This window comes from Ammospiza nelsoni, chromosome 29, assembly GCF_027579445.1.
Source record: "Ammospiza nelsoni isolate bAmmNel1 chromosome 29, bAmmNel1.pri, whole genome shotgun sequence".
Taxonomy (NCBI): domain Eukaryota; kingdom Metazoa; phylum Chordata; class Aves; order Passeriformes; family Passerellidae; genus Ammospiza; species Ammospiza nelsoni.
Window position 1 is genome coordinate 606,794 of NC_080661.1, and position 17,409 is coordinate 624,202.

At 56.6% G+C, this 17,409-nt stretch overlaps 1 pseudogene; it reads left to right on the top strand.

The window, feature by feature from the left end:
- Nucleotides 1-13,613: 13,613 nt before the first annotated feature.
- LOC132085193 (Fc receptor-like protein 4) lies at nucleotides 13,614-17,298 on the top strand (annotated as a pseudogene).
- The last annotated feature ends 111 nt before the right edge of the window (nucleotides 17,299-17,409 follow it).

A 17,409-nucleotide genomic window follows, 5' to 3' on the forward strand; every position in this document is an offset into this window, starting at 1 on the left:
GTCCCCATTTTAAGGCTGGTTGATGCCCAGCTGCCAGAAATGCCTGCCTTGTTCTCTGCAAGATGCACAGGGAGACCCTATGAGCAGGACATTTTGGGAGGCCTTTTCTGAGGGCAGGGACACACCAAGATCAGCCAAGACTCTCCACACTGCCTATCCCACACATCCCAGCTCTGTGATGGCCCTGGGCCACAGCAGCTCCCACCAAGCAGGAGGCAAATGCATATTGCCAGGAGTTGAAACACAGCAGAGAGTAAAGATGTGAAAGGTGTGTGTGTAAAGGCCTTTTAATTCACAGCTCTCACAGAGAGCTTTGGGGTTCATGGCTGGACAGAGATGCTCCTGCTCACATCTCTGTCCAAAGAGGGTAACACTACCTGCTGCAGGTGCTTGGGTTGATTTCCACAGGTCCAGGCAGATGCCAAACCTGCTCTTCATTGCCTTCTCCCTGCCCCTCTGCCAAGTGCAATGGGCCTCAAGGACTGAAAGGAGCACAGAGAGCCAAAGGGGGACACTCGCACCTGCCTCACTGGGAGCTCCCTGGCAAGCGCTTTCCTTGAGAAGCAAGCCCCTTTCCTCCAAAGGTGTTTCCCCAAATGCGCAGCTTTCCTGGGGAACACCAACACACCCTTAAGAAACGCTGGCAAGGCTGAATGACTTCAGGTCCTTTCAGGACAAGCACTCCACCTCTAGCTCCTCTTCCCCCAAGTGAGTTTCCAGGGGCAGGTTCAGACGTGCAGCCCCAGGCCCTCTACAAACACAAGCTGCCTGCTGCCTCTTCACCTGCCTCAGCTCCTGCCTGCGCTCACAGCACCAAAACCAGGCTTTTCCTGGCCAGGGACCAGAGCCCTGTTCCTGCAGGACGCTCTTGCCAGCACCTTTAAGGACTCTGTGCTGTGCACACAGCGCTTTTCATGCCCGCTCCCAACAGGCTTTGGAACACAGAGCACAACTTGGCTGGCTCTGCCACCAGCACAGCCCAAACACAGGCGGGGGAAGAAGCAGCAGGGGCTGTTTTGCAGCCATGCCCCAGAGAGACTGGAAGGGTGCCCTCCCTCAGCTCTCCCTTGCTTGGCTTTCTGCCTGGGGCTGAGCCTGGGGCTGCCATTCCTCACTTGTGGGGAGCAGAAGCACAGCCGGGATCCCGGCACTGCCTGACAGCGCTCTGGGCACTGGCTGTCGCAGTGAGGGTGGCTGTGACAAATCTTTGGGTCCCCTGACTTCAGGGTGAACGTGGTGCAAAATAGGAGAGAAGGAGGGGGAACCATGGAGTGCCCAACAAGGAAATGACTTTTAATGGGAAATAAAAATGGGAACTATGCTCAGGAACAGAACACAACATAGGGAGAAGCTCCAAGGGCCAGAAACAAGGCAGAAATAACAGTATATAGTCTTGGAGATTAACACTCTAGAAACCATACAATATATGGAACATATGTTACCAGGAGGGGAGTGGGACTTGGACTAATTAACATAACTACTCCAAAGCTCTTGGGAGGCGATCTGAGGCTTTCCCTGATTTAGATGAATGTTTCCCAGACCTTGAAGATCAGGCTTGGTTTGTTTGGTGTGAAGTCAGCTGACCCTATGTCTTAGTTGGGTTGACTCCCACATCTTACTTTTTTCTTGTAAAGCTAGAAATAAAAGTGAAGGAATCTTGTAGAATAGACACTGCATTTCTTGCAGTTAGGAGAAAAAATGCAACTTTATGGTCTCGTTTTTCAATGGAACACTTGTGAAAAAGATCCTTTGTTAATCACACAGTGGGTTTTTCTTCCTTATAGGTCTCCAAAAATCAATTTTTACAACCATGGAGATGACAACTGAAATCATAGTTAGAGCCAGAACGAGATTGCTAACTATGGCAGGCCAAGATTTTGTAATTATTTATTTACCTGTGAAAAGGGTTGATTGGGCTTTGCAAAATTTAGACTTGCAAATTGCATTGCTAAATTATTCAGGTGTTTGTTCTATTCATTACCCAGGCCACAAATTGTTACAAGCTAAATTAAGTTTTAGAGAAAAACCCATGCTAAGTGAAGAGCCTTTAAGTGCTATAACTCTCCTCACTGATGGAGCAGGGAAAACACAGAAATCAGTAATAGTATGGCAAAATCAAACAACCAAAACATGGGAGTCAGATGTCCCTACAATAGAGGGCTCTCCTCAGATTGTTGAACTGGCTGCAGTAGTTTAGAGCGTTTCAGCTCTTTACAGAACTTTTGAATTTAATTACAGATTTATCTTGTGTTGCTAGTATTGTTAAAAGAATAGAAGAATCTGTTTTAAAGGATGTTACAAATGATATTGTTGGCTTTCATGTCTTTCTACAATTTTGACACTCAGAACTAACCAATATTTTGTCTCTCATATCAGGGCTCATTCCTCGCTTCCAGGATTCATGGCAGAAGGAAACGTGAGAGCCGACAAACTTACAATGGTTTTTCAAACACTTTGCCAAACATTTTGAACAAGCAAAACTGAGTCATGCTTTTTTCCATCAAAATGCACAAGCACTGGTGCCCATGTTTGGCACAAGCATGATCAGCACAGATCAAAACTGCACCTTCTGGCAGCTGCAAAGGCACATGAGAGGCACAGACATCAGGAATTTTCAATCTTGCCATTTACCTTCCAAATTCTCATGGAATAACGGCATTCCAGGCATTGGGAATTTTGAATGCTCCAGCTGCTCCCCCCAATTCCCATGGAATAATGGCTTTCCGGCCATGAGGAATTTTGAATGCTCCAGCTCTCCCTCCAGATTCCCATGGAATAATGGCATTCCAGGCATCAAACCCTGCAGTTCTCCTCAAAAATTCCCCCCAAAACTATGGAACAATGGCATTCCAGGCATTGGAATTTTTGGATGCTCCAGCTGCCCTCCGAAATGCCCATGGAATAATGGCATTCAAACTGTTGGGAATTTCAAATCCTCCAACTCCTCTCCTAAATGCCCACCAAATTCCCGGAATAACAGCATTCTGGGTGTCAGGAATTTCAAATTCTCCCATTCCCCTCCCCAATTCCCATGGATTAACAGTATTCTGGGTGTCAGAAAATTTGAATCCTCCACCTCCAATGTCATATTCCTACCAAAACTGTGGAATGGAATGACTGCATTCTGGGCACCAGGAATTCCAAATCCTCCAGCTCCCCTCCCAAATTCACATGGAAAAACGGCATTCTGGGCATCAGGAAGTTTCAATCCTTCAGTTCCCTTCCCAAATTCCCATGAAATAATTGCATTCCAGGCATTGGAAATTTCAAATCCTCCAGTTCCCATCCAAAATTCCCCCCAAACTATGGAATAATTGCCTTCTGGACATTGGGAATTTTGAATCCTGCAGGTCTCATCCCAAATTCCCATGAAATAATGGCATTCGGGGCATAGGGAATTTGGAATCCTTCAGTTCCCCTCCCAAATTCCCAATGAATAAGAGCATTCTGGGTGTTGGGAATTTAGAATGCTCCAGTTCTCCCCCCAGATTCCCACCAAAACTACGGAATAACTGCATTCTGGGCATCAGGAATTTCGAATGCTTCAGCTCCCTTCTCAAATTCCCCATGGAACTCCCATGGAATACTGGCATTCCGGATGTTGGGAATTTGGAATCCTGCAGTTCCCCTCCAATATTCCCAAGGAATGAAAGCATTCCAGGCATTTAGAATCTTTCAGTTCCCCTCTGAAATTCCCCTCAAATTCCCGTGGATTTCTCACCCTAGTGTACTGTTGCTACTGTGAATCCAGAAAAGGTATCAGGAGAAACAAGGACATATTTAAACGTCCCAAAGCTCGAAAAGTGTGTTACATCTGTTTGCCACATGTCATTAGGTTTCAACCCTTGTGAGTTTGTACCTAACATTGGTGGCAAAGAAAGAGTCTGCTGACACTGTGAGCAAGGATTCACTACTACATCCCGTGCTTGGGGCAAAGTCAGATGGAATTGTTTTCCCAGTGCTCGGGCATTTTGATGGTAGACATCATGAGAAAGTTTGGCCTGCCCTGACTTTTGTGGTATAGTGACTGTCATGGCGAGGGCATCCGCCTTCACATCACCTTCCAGTGCAGGTCCAGGCAGAGGGGTGTGTGATCTAAAGTGCAGAAGGTTGTATTGCTGAGACCTGTGAAGTGAAAAGCTGTACAGAGAGATTAATAACAGAAAAAGAACTTTGTTAGAGCCTTCCTTCAGGAATGAGTGCTGAGTTCTCTCAATGATTCCTGTAACACAAGGAGAATCACAAACAATAATAATACAGCCCGGGGACATCGCAGGGACAGCCCAGGGCATTCCCAGCATCTTCCTGGGGGTCATTCCCAGGGATATCCCCGGGACAGCCCATGGAGATTTTGAGGACATCCCTGGGACATCCCGAGGCATTCCCGGGGACATTCCCAGAGCCATTCCTGGCAACATTCCCGGGGAAATCCCGGGACATTCCCTGGATCAGTAAAATCAGGATCAGGAACAACAGGATGCAGAAAATCAGGATAAGTGGGATTGGGAAAAGTGGGATTGAGAAAATTGGGATCAGAAAAGTGGGATCAGGGGAAGTGGAGTCAGGGAAAGCGGGGTCAGGAAAAGCTGGATCAGAAAATTTGGGATTGGGAAGATCGAGATTGGGAAATTTGGGATAGGGAAAATCGGGCTCAGGAAATTCGGGACCAGGAATAGCAGGATCGGGAAAATCAGGCTCAGGAAAAGTGGGATTGGGAAATTTGAGATCGGGAAATTTGGAACAGGAAATTTGGGTTTGGGAAATTGGGGCTCAGGGAATCAGGAGATGCTCACAAAAGCCACGTCCTGGTGGGATTTGAGGATCCGCAGCCGATACGTGAGCTGCCGTGGAGGCTGAGCCTCCTCCTGGATATGTTGGAATTCCTTGGTGCTGATAATGAGCAAGGCTGGGGGTCGATCCCTGGGAATTCTTGGGGACATGGACCAGGATCAGGGGAAAAATATCCCAGATTTTAGGGGGAAAATTTTCAAATTTTGGGGAAAAATACCCTGAATTTCAGAGAAAATATTCCAGATTTTGGAGGGTAAAACCCCCAGATTTTAAGCAAAAAAATCCTGGGTTTTTTTGGGTTTTTTTTTGATTTTTTTTTTTTTTTTGGTTTAATATCCTTAATTTTGAAGGAAAAAACCCATGACTTTTCAATGAAAAAATCCTGAATTTAGGGGAAAAAAATCCTGAATTTTGGGGGGAAATATCCTGAATCTTCAGTCAAAGAATCACGAATTTTGGGGCAAAATTTAATGGATTTGGGGGGGGGGGGGATAGCAGATTTTGGGGGAGAAAAATTGCAGATGTTGGGGGAAAAATGTTAAATTTTGGGAGCCTCGCATGAGCTCCTGGGTCAGGTCCCTGATGGTGACAGTGACATTGGTGACATCATGGAGCAGCACGATGGGGCTGGAGCAGCCCTTGGGCTGCAGGAAAGGATGGGGTGAGACTCCCAAATGCCCCCCAAATTCTCCCAAAATCCCATTAAAAACTCCCATAAAAATGGCCCCCAAATACCATAAAAATACCTAGAAAATCCACCAAAATCAACCCAAAATCAACCCCAAATATCCCCAAACTCCTCAAAATCCTTACGCCCAAATTGCCCCAAAATTCCCCCAAATCATCCCTAAAGCCCCCAAAATATTCTAAATCACCCCAATATCCTCCAAATTCTGCACAAAATATCGAAATATCCTCTAAATCCCACAAATCACCCCAAACTCTCAAAAATCTGCCCAAAATTACCCCAAATTTCACCAGACTTCTCTAAAATCACCTCTGAATCACCCCCAAAATCCCTTAAAATCACCCCAAAACCCCTCCTAATTTCCCCACCCTCCAAAAATCCCCCAAATAGTCCCCAAAATAATCCCAAATCACCTCAAAATGCCCTCCAAACCCCCCAAATCACCCTAAAATCTCCCCAAATCGACCTAAAATTCCTCCGGTGCCCAGATCCCCCCTCCCCAGCCCTGCCCGGTTCCCCTCCCGGTGCCCCCTCGGTGCCCGACCCCGCACCCGGCGCTCCCCAGGAGGGGTCCGAGCCCCGGAGCTCCTGCGGAGCCTCCGCCGAGCCCGGGGGGGACGGGAGGGACCGGGGGGTCAGGGGGGACCGAGGTGTCCCCAGGAGCGTTTTGGGGGACACGGGACCCGCTGGGGTTGGGGACCCGGGACCCCGGGGTGTCCCCGGGATGGAGGGAGGCGAATCCCGGGCAGGGGTGGCTGTCGCGTGTCACCATTGGTCGATACGGATGTCGCGATTGTCGCCAGGCCCGGCCGTGGGCAGCGGCAGCGGCTGTCGCGAGATGTCCCCAACGGCCCCTGGCGCGAGCGGCGCTGTCCCCAACGTCCCCAACAGCCCCGGAGCTGGGGGGGGATGGGGGATCGGGGGGTCCTGGAAAGGACGGGGTGAGACCCCAAAATCCCCCCTCGGGACACACCGACAACCGTCGGTCCCCGCGGCCCGGGACAGTCCCGGCTCTCGCTGTGCGATGGCAGCCGCGACCGGCGACAGTGACCCGAGGCCGGGACTCCGCTCCCGCAGCACCGGGGGCTCCTCCCCAGGGTCCCCGGTCCCCTCCGCCCTCCTGGTGCCCCCGGCCGGGGCTCTGCAGCAGCTCTGGGGCTCAGACGCCGCTCGAGGAGCGCCGGGTGCGGGGTTTGGGCACCGGGCAGGGATGGGCTGAGCTGGGGTGGGCCCGAGGGGCTCGGCAGCTGCCGGATCGGTGCCCGAGGTAATGGGGTGGCACTGCCACAGGTGCCAAGCCTTTGGCCGGTGTCACTGAGAGGGAACAAACAGGGAGCGGCAGCTCTTTCCCCGCTTCGGGGCAGCTGAGAGGGAACCAGTTTGGAAATGCAGCAATTGATCATTTTGTTCCTGTCCCCAAGGGACTGAGGGAGCCCCAAAAATCATGCAAATCCCACAAGGATCTGTTCAACAAACACCCCCCGGGCACGGGAGCACAGGATCCGGGGGGAGACACAGGGGGGTGCCCTGGGGCAGGGACCCCCAGTGGCCCCAGTGCCCCCAGTGCTCCCAGTGTCAGAGCAGGCTCTCGTAGTCACGGGGGTCCCACTGTCCCTCGTAGGGTCCTGACAGCTCCACGTTGGTGACTTGTGGATCCCAAGGTAGGGCGGGGCTGGGGGACACCCGTGGGGACCCTGAGAGTGACACCGGTTGTGGGGACCTGGGTGGGAGTGACACCCGTGGGTGATGTGTCCTTGTCCCCCCCGAATTCTCCCACTGCCCACTCGGTGCCCATGGCGTGGGTGTTGAGCACAGTCCCCTCCTCCAGGGGGGATCCTGTGGGGATAAGAGGGGGGTCTCAGTAGTCTGGGAGGGGGAAAGCCCCAGCCCCCCACTCACCTGTCCTGGAGATTCCTGGTTTCTGCAAGGGAAAGGGGAGAGGGTGACCGACGGGACACCAGGACCCCTGAACCTTCCTGGGACCTCAGAGTTTCAACCACCCACGCAACCTCCAAATCCCCACTGCAGCCCCGACTCCCACCAAATCCCTGATTCTCCCCAGACACTCAGCACTCCTGAGACCTCCAGAACTTCTGCATCCCCACAGTGCCCCCAACCCCCCTGGTGCCCCCAACCCTCTGAGTCCCCAGAACCCCAAGACTGGCAGGAAGGGCCACCCCCAAACTCCCCCAGGATCCAAAAAGATCCTCCAACATCATTGTACAGCCCTCCAGGACCTCCCCAAACCTTCCAGGAACTCCCAATGCACCGCAATGTTGCTCAAAGCCCACCCAGGGAAGCCCGTGGAGCCCAAGCAAGACATTCCAAATTCCCCCCAAATCCCCCAGGACCCCCAGCCAAGGTCACTGCAGGCTCAGTGTCCCCCAGCTCAAGGGCCCTGAGTGCTGCTGATCTCTGCCCCCACTCTGGGGGCTTCCCGTCCTTGCAGAGTCCCCATCCCACCCCAATGTCACCCAGCCCTGCAGTGCCACCAATGACAGCCAGGAGAAGGAGCAGGAACAGGAGGGTCCTTCCGACATTCACAGGCACTGCTGGGGACGGAGGGGGACACACCGGGGTCACCCTGAGCCATGGGGGACCTGAACCCCCCAGCAACCCTGTGTGACCCCGCCTGTGACCCAGGGTGAGCCAGGTGTCACCTCCAGGGCCAGCTCAGGGCTGAGTGCCCGGAAAACGCGGTGCCCGTCCTGTCCCAGCTGGTTGGTGGCCATGCACTGGTAGGTGCCCCAACGTCGCACATCGATATTCCTGAGCTCCAGAGGGGACCCCGTGCCACCTCCTGCCCATTGTGCAGCCTGGAGAAGGTGACAGGGGCTGAGCCCACCTGCACCAAGCAGCGCAGGGTAACGTTGTCACCTGCACGCACCTGGTGTTACAGGGGACCAGAGGTGATGGTGACATGAGCCACGGGCACTGTGGGGACACAGACAGGGCTGAGGCCACAGGGAGGAGCTGGCAGCTGGTGTGGGGCGATAGGGATGGGGGGATGGGTGTGATGGGGGATGTTGGGGATGGGGTCAACACAGGGAGGGGCAAGGGGACAAGGGGAGTGATGGAAGGACACAAGAAAGGTGTTAGGAGGACATGGATGTGCCCAGGCAGGGGCACCCAAGCAGGCTGTGGGGGCTCCCTGTGCCCATCCCCGCACTCACAGGGCACCGTGACGCAAAGCCGGGCGCTGCTCTCTGCACGGCCCCCCACTTGGAGCACACCTGGCAGCTGTAATTCCCTGAGTGGGAGACCCCCACGGCGGGCACCAGCAGCTGCGGGGACCCCTGTAGAACACGTGCAGGAGGGGGCTCGGGGCCGCAGGGGGCTGGGGGTGCTGAGGCAGCTGAGAGTCAGGGGGGACCCCACGGTGGGCTTGGGGGGACCCTCCAGCACCTGCACCGAGAAGAGCTCAGGGAAGGAGAGGGGAGGTGAGGACTGTGACTCTGAGTGCACTGGGAAGTGGTTTTGGGGGTGTCAGGAGATTGGAGTTCCAGACGTGGGGGTGCTCACCGAGCACTGTCACTGTCACTGCTGCTGACCGTGACATTAAGGACCTCACCAATCCCCCATAGCTGCTGGTGTGGTTCAGCTGCAGGGGGGACAGGGATAGTTCAATCACATTGACGGGCCCCCTCAGATCCTTCTCGTTCTGGTAAAATCTCACCTCGGTGACCGTGTTATTCCACTGCTCCCAGCAGCGCAGCGTCACCGTGTCCCTGTCCAGCAGTGCCTGTGCTGGCACCTGCAGCACCAGATGATCTGTGGGACAGGAGGATCCCATCCCACTGAGGGGTTGAGACAAGTCCAATGTAGGTCCCCATGGCACCAGGGACATCTGGGTGCACTGGGGTGGACTGGGATATCCAGATGTCCTGGGCACAGACTCTCCCCACACAGGGGGTGTGAGGACACCCACGGAGTGAAGCCCACAAAGACCTGTCAGGGGCCACCCTGATCATTTAAGATCCCCCCATACCATTTGAGACTGTCACGGGGGAGCTGCACCCACTGCCGGTTCTGTCACACAGGTACGTGACAGTGAAGTGGTCCTGTCTCTCCTGTCCCCAGCGCTGCCCATTCCTGTACCAGATGGTGCCACCGGTGGTCCCTGAGCCCTGGCAGGTCAGTGTCACCTGGTCCCAGAGCACCGCCAGCCTCCAGGGGGGCTCCACAGGGAGCTGGGTGGTCTGGGCACCTGTGGGTGACAGGGCACACCAGCCTGCCAGGGCCACCATAGGGCTGGGGACAGCGGGGTGGGGTCATGGCATCCCCTGAGGACTCACCAGCAAGGCTGAGGGTCTGGGCTGCAAGAGAGAAGGGACAGGGCTGTGTGGGGGTGGCATGGCAGGGACAGCAGCACAGGAGCAAGGGGTGTGGTGGCTGTCAACAAACTGTCTCCATAGGGGACAGCAGTTCTTGTGGGAAAGTGTGTCTGAGTCGTCCCCAAAAGATTTGTCCTGGCAGGGGGACATGTCTGTCACAGCCATCTGTGCACCATATCTGTGTGACATGGATGCCTTGGGAAGAGGGACACCGAGGCCACGCTGGGCTGAGGCAGAACATGGGGACACTGTGGATACCCTGAGCATGAGGACACCACGGACACATCCCATGCTGGCCCAGGTCACCCCCATCAGCTCATGATCCCATCCCCATGATCCCATCCCCATGGCCACATCCTCACCGTTCTTGTCCCCTTCTGCCCCTGCATCCCAGTTCCCTTGTCCCTATCCCCAGAACTACCTGAGCCCAAAGGTGCCAGTCCCCACATTCCTGTCCCCACATCCCCATCCCCAAATTCCTGCCCCCTCTTCCTGTCCCCAAAGCCACCCTACATCCCCGGTCCCACCAAGGTCCACTGTGGGTAACATGGACTGGCTCTCTTGGCATTGGGGACCTCAGGGGACCCCACAGTCCCCCTGTGCCCCCTTCCCTCCCCATCCCTGGGGTGTCAGGCCCGTGCCCAGGGCACTCACCCCACAGGAGCAGCGCCACCTTCCCGGCCATCCCGGTGTCCCCAGCCATGTGCACTGGCTGTCACTCGCTGCTGTGGCCACCGCTCCCCTGGCTGGCGGCTCTTTGGATGAAGGGGAAGGAAGCGAGGTCACATCTGTCCCCACGTGTAGGTGGCCCTTGGTGGGGGCAGGGTGAACAGAAGTCTGGGATAGTCTGGGACCATGGTGGCAGATGGTTTTGACAGGACTGGGGGCCCAGGGGATGTGGGGATCCAATGATGGGTGTCCAGGAGAATGGGGATCCAGGGGAATCGGGGTCTGCATGCCTGGGGGCATTCAGGGATGGGGGTGCTGTGGGAACATGGTCCCCAGGCATTTGGGGTCATGGCATGTGGGTGTCAGGGTTGGGGGTGCAGGGGGAAAAAGGGGACCCTGGGGAATAGGGGTTCTCGGGGAAAGAAGCAGCCCATGGGATGGGATCAAGGCAATGGTGGTGCTGGGAACTGGCAGTCCTGGGATGGGGGTCCCTGGGGCAGAGAGACCAAGGCAATGTTGGTCTCATGTTTGGGGTTCCCAGGAGAATGGGGATGTCAGGGATGGGGAATGGCTGAGTGGGCACGGAGGTCACAGATCCTTCCCTGGCTTCCTCAGATTGTGGGGTGGCTCAGAGCCCAGTACAGCCCCCAACCTGGGACAACCCAGGGCTGTCTTGGGATGCGCTGGGGCTCTGCCCAACTCATCCCTGGGTCAGGTCCCCCAGTTTCCTGACTCAGCCATCCCAGGCAACACCTGATGCCCTATTGGTTCAGAAAAATTTACACATCTTAATAATAAAAGCAAAAATCTTTCCCACACAATTTTTCCCCTAATATAGAACATACTCAGCAAAAATCAAACCGACAAGGAATAAAATGCTCAGGTTTATAGCATTCTTTTAAAAGTTTCTCACCCAACAAGTCGCTCACAGTAAAAACACAAAAAACTCACAATGAAATGAGTCTTTTTGGTTCCCTGTAGGAGCCCATTGGTGCATTTCCCAGCAGCATTTCCTTGTGGATAACACAGAGTGGGGAATCTCCCTGAGTGTCCAACAGCTCCATGGGACTGATCCCTGCCTGCTGGGTAGCAACCCAGCCCTGAAGGAAGCCTTTTCTTGTGCCATCTTTAGGAATTCTCCCCATTTTGCTCATTCCCACCCTGAAACTTGATTGACTTCCCTTGAAGGAAGGGAGGAAGCTCTGTCCATCCTTGGGACAGTGCACAGGAATCTGTGGAAATGCCCTCAGTGTGCGCCTCAGGGTCTGATTCCCTGGTAAATCCACTCCAGCCTGTCCTGAATTCCCCTGCCTGGACACTCCCTGCTCCTGCTGTGACACCCCTGTTCCCCAGCCCCTCGTGTGCAGCTCCTGCTCAATATTTCCACACTTTTCCCTCTCCTCTGGTGTGCACATCCAGAACCCAAACATTCTTTCTGGGAAGTTCCAAATAGCTGCAGGTTTTGTTCAAGAAGGAGGGTCCAGGTCAGGTTGTTGAGCAGATTGTTGTCATTTTTGCAGTAGTGCTGCGTCTCTTTCAGTTCCTTGGGGAGAGAGACAAAATAATCAATTGCTGCATTTCTGGACTGGTTCCCTCGCAGCTGCTCCTGCAGGGGTTTTTCCAGCCAGCCCTGCTCTGAAAACCATCAAAGGCCCTCACAGAGCCACTGCTTGGGCTCTCTCTGGGATTTTGTGCTTCTGGCAGGGCTGAGCAAACCACAGCCAGGCCTTTTTCCCCTCACAGAATTCTCACCTCTGCAGCAGCTCTAAAGCTGCCAGAATCAAAGCCAAGGGGGTAGGGGGGACCCTCAGGTGCTGGCTGCCCCCTGGGGCTGGGCAGAGCAGGGCTGGGCAATGGCCGTCCCTGTGCAGTGGGGCTGGGCCATGGCTGGGCCCCACCCTTGCATTGACAGGGGTCCCCAGGATGTGCCACCCCTGGGACAGGCACCCAGCCAGGAATGTGCAGGGACATTTCTGGAATTGCCACCCCCAGGACACCCCATGCCAGGATGTGTCACTCCCTGGACTGGTCCCCCCAGATCACCCCCAGAACAGGGACCTCACAGGGCAGGATCCTCCTGGATGTGCCCTCCCAGGACAGACACTGCTTCCCTTACCCATCTGACTCTCAGCACAAACGGCCTCTTCCTTTTTGTCCAGGAAAAAGAAAATGAAAGTGTTGAGGGGGCGCAGCCCAACACCTCCATCCCCCACAGCCTCCTCACCCTTCACTGCACTCGTTGCTCCCCATTATCCCCCTCCCCTGGCTGCCTCCAATGCGTTCCCTGCTCAGGTGATTCCTGGGATTGCTGAGCGAGGAACTGGGGATGAGGAGATATGGCATAAAAGTGAGGATAAAGGGAAGAAAACAGAAATAAAGAAAGAAAAAATCAAGGGCAGGGGAGGGCACAGAAGCAGAGCTACCCTGGACCCCCATGTGATACCTGCTCAGGAAATGAACATGCCAAGAGGGCAGCAGCTGGCCACGGGTCACCTCAAAATCTGAGGCGCCCAGGGAAGGAGCTGTGACCCCCATGCCCCCGCAGCCACTGCCCATCCCTGACACCCACATTCATTTGGGACCCCAATCATGGGAATCTGATTTCTTTTTGTCCCTCCTTCCCTAAGACCCCTTCCCTAGACTGCAGTTCCTCACGATCTCTTGCCCCAAAGAACCTCATCCTGGTAATTCCAGTGCCTGGGAGCCCCATTCCCTTGGGGACATTGATTCCCCCAGGACCCCCCATTCTCACAGGGTTCCCCTTTCCCCTGCCACCCCCATCCCTTGGCCCCCATCCCATGATCACAAATCCCTGGAGTCCACATTGTTCTGGCACCCTCATCCCCAAGTTTGAGTCCATCCATCCACTGGGATCCCCATTCCCATGGGACCCCCATCCCTGGGCACCCCATTCCTCTGGACACCCATCCCTGTCTCCCTACACCACCACAGACTCCAAATTCTGGCCCCACCATATCCCCACCATGTCCCACCATCACCCCCATGTCCCTCAGGGGCCCCACCCTGCCCCCATCCTGTCCCCAGCCTGCCCCCACCAAGGGCCACCTACACGTGAGGACAAGATGTGACCTCGCTTCCTTCCCCTTCATCCGAAGAGCCGCCAGCCAGGGGAGCGGTGGCCACAGCAGCGAGTGACAGCCAGTGCACATGGCTGGGGACACCGGGATGGCCGGGAAGGTGGCGCTGCTCCTGTGGGGTGAGTGCCCCGGGCATGGGCCGCACTGGTAGTACCCCGGGGATGGGCCCTGGTGAGGCAGAGACTGGTGGGGAGGGGGCACAGGGGAGCTGCAGGGTTCCCTGAGGTTCCCAATGCCAGCAGAGCCAGAGCATGAAGTGACCGGGGTCATGGGGTGGCCGTGGGGACAGGAGAGGGTGAACAGGGCTGGAGGGACAGGAATGTTGGGAGAGGCATCCTGGGGCTGGGGCAGCTGTGGGGACAGGGACACAGGGATGCAGGGACGCAGGGACACAGGGAGAAGAAGACAAGCACAATGTGGATGGGCCATGGAGACAGAGGCCATGGGGCTGGCAGGGGAGACCTGTGCTAGCACAGTGTCCCCATCGAGACATCTGTGCCACACCAATTCCCTCAGGGGGACAGTTCAGGGGCAGCCCCTATGACCCATTCCCCTGTGCACAAGTGTCCCCATGGTGCCACACTCACTGAGCCCTGTCCCTTCTCCCTTCCAGCCCAGACCCTTGGCCTCGCTGGTGAGTCCTCATTGTTTGCCATGGCCCAACCCCGCTGTCCCCAGCCCCACACTGGCCCTGGCAGGCTGGTGTCCCCTGTCACCCACAGGTGCCCGGACCACCCAGCTCCTGGGGGAGCCCCCCTGCAGGCCGGCGTAGCTGTGGAACCGGGTGACACTGACCTGCCAGGGCTCGGGGAACACTGGTGTCACCACATGGTACAAGGATGGGCAGCACTGGAGGCAGGAGAGACACAACCGCCTCACTGTCCCTGAGAAAGGCAACTACACGTGTGAGAGACCCGGCACTGGGCTCAGCCCTCCTGTGACAGTCTTAGATGGTGAGGGGGGTTTGGGTGTCCCTATCCTGGCACCAGCATTGACCCCGGGGCTCTGGGCTCTGCTCCATTGGTCACCTCCTGTTTGACCAGAGCCTGTCCCCTACTCTGGGGGCTTCCCAGAGCATCCCAGTGCTGGCAGACCCTGTTTGTGGATTTGGGGTCCCTGGTGTGCTGTGTATGAGCCAATATGGGGGTTGCGATGGCATTGGGACCCGCCAGGTCCCCGCAGTGTAACAGGACCCCCGTGTCCCACAGCCCCATTGGTGCTGCAGGTGCCGGCACAGGCGCTGCTGGAGGGGGACACGGTGACACTGCACTGCCGGCGCTGGCGAGACAACCCGGTCAGCTCAGTGTCCTTCTACCACGAGGAGAAGAAACTGCAGGAACTCCGTGATGGGACTGAGCTGTCCCTGTCCCCTCTGCAGCTGCAACACAGCGGCCGCTACAGCTGCAGGGGCTGGGTGAAATCCACGGTATCACGAGGATGGGAGAAGTCGGAATCAGTGACAGTGACAGTGCATGGTGAGCACTCCACAACTGTCACTCCAAACCCCTCACAGCCCCTCCCTAGTGACTCGGGCTCACAAATCTCCCTCCCCTCTCCTTTCCAGAGGTTGTTACAGTGCCGGTGCTGGAAGTTCACTCTGAGCCCACCGAGGGGTCCCCCCTGACTCTCAGCTGCCTCAGCACCCCCAGCCCCATGCGGCCCCGAGCCCCCTCCTGCACCTGTTCTACCGGGACGGGCAGGTGGTGGGGGGCCCACAGGGTTCCCCGCAGCTGCTGATGCCCACTGTGGGGGTCTCCCACTCAGGGAATTACAGCTGCCAGGTGCACTCCAAGGGGGGGTCCGTGCGGAAGAGCAGCGCCCGGCTCCGTGTCACGGTGCGCAGTGAGTGTGGGGATGGGCACAGGGAGCCCTCACAGCATCCTCGGGTGCCCTGCCTGGGTACCTCCATTATTGCCCCATTCCCCCCATCCCTCACTGGGTCCCTTCACCCATCTCTGTGTCAACCCCACCCCTCTCTGCTGTTTCCCCGCAGTCCCAAAGTCCCACCATACCCTCTCTGGGTCTCCATACCCTCACTGGGGTCCTCCCATCTCCCGCTCCATGTGTCCCCTCATTAAACCCCCCATCCTTCCTTGGGGTACCTATCCAAGCCCCCCCACCTCCGCAGCTCTGCACCTCCTCTCCTCTCCCTCACTGGGCTCTCCCTGCCCCTCCCTGACCTCCCCCCAAGTCCCTCAGTGTCCCCTGGTGTCACCCCCTCCCGCAGGGGTTCTGCCCTCGTGGGTGTCTCTGTCAGTGCAGCCTAGTTCTGAGCTGCACGGTGGCCACAGGGACAGGTCACCTGTCCATTTCCTGGTGCCAGGGAGGGCTCAGGGGCACCACTTGGCACTGGTCCCACCTGGAGCTGCACCACACTGGGGACAATGGCAGCGGCCACTGCCAGTGCGGGGACAGCATGGCTGAGAGTGTCCCCCTGAATGTCACTGTCCTTTGTGAGCAGGACCCTCAGACTGGGGGTGACCCCACCCATGGCACCCCCATCCACCTCACCAGGTGCCAGCCCTGTCTGTGTCCCCACAGTGCCCCTGGCCAATGCCACCATCACCCTCAGCCCCCTGTCACACCTGGTGCACTCAGGAGACAATGTGACCCTGTGCTGATCGGTGCAGGTGGGCTCAGCCCCTGTCACCTTCACCTGGCTGCACAATGGGCAGGAGGTGGCCCAGGGTCCCCTCCTGGAGCTCAAGGCTGTCGATGTGGGACATTCGGGCACCTACCAGGGCATGGTCACCAACCAACAGAATGGGCACCAGGCACTCAGCCCTGAGCTGGCCCTGGAGGTGACAACACAGGGACAGGGCACAGGTAGAGTGACACAGGGTCACAGGGGGAGTTCAGGACCCCCGGGGTTCTGGGTGACCCCAATGTGTCCCTCTCTGTCCCCAGCAGTGGTCGCAGGGGTCTGTGGGTCCCTCCTGTTCCTGGTTCAGCTCTTGGCTGTCATCAGAGACTGGCACTGGTGGCACCACCCAGGTGAGTGACAATGAAGGGGAATGGGAGTCCCAGGGATTGGGGTGCAGCCCCCAAAGAGTTCAGGGTCCAGATGGTGGCAACAACAGCTCCTGACTTAGGTGAAGCTGAATCCCCAGAGATCTCACCTGGAGGTCCTGGGGGATTTGGGGAGGTCCTGCAGGGTCGTGCAGGGACATTTGGGGTTCTGTCAGGGGTTTGGAGGAGTTTGGGGGCTCAGTGGATTCAGTGGGTGATTCAAGGCTCATTAGGAGCTTCAGGGATGCATGAGGCTCTTGGGGGCAGTCAGAGGTCTCAAGGGTGTTCAGGGACCCTGAGGACTGCACAGTCACCACTCCCTACTTTCCTTTGCAGCCCTCAGGAAACAGCAGGAAAGGTGAGTGGGGGGTCCAGGCCTGAACCCCCATTTTATGTTCATTACAACCCCCCACACCCCCCACAGACACCCCCTTATCCTTGCAGGGGGCCCCCAGGGCCCTCGGCCCCTCCAGAGGCAGGGGAGGTGCTGTACAGCCAGGTCGTGCGAAACAAGAAGGCAGGGGGTGAGTACAGGTGGGGGGACAGGGACATGTCACCCTAGGGGTGTCACCTCCCATCCAGCTTCCCCCACCCGGTGTCTCTTGCAGTGCCCCCCTGTGCCACAACCCCCCAGGTGACCAATGCAGAGCTGCCAGGACCCCATGGGCAACAGCAGGACTCCAGTGACATCTACGAGAACATGCTGTGACACTGGGGGCACAGGGGGCACTGGGGATCCCTGCCTGAGGGCACCTCCCACTGTGTGTCCGCCCCCCAGCTCCCGTGGATGCCCACCGTGCCATGGGGGGATGACCACAAG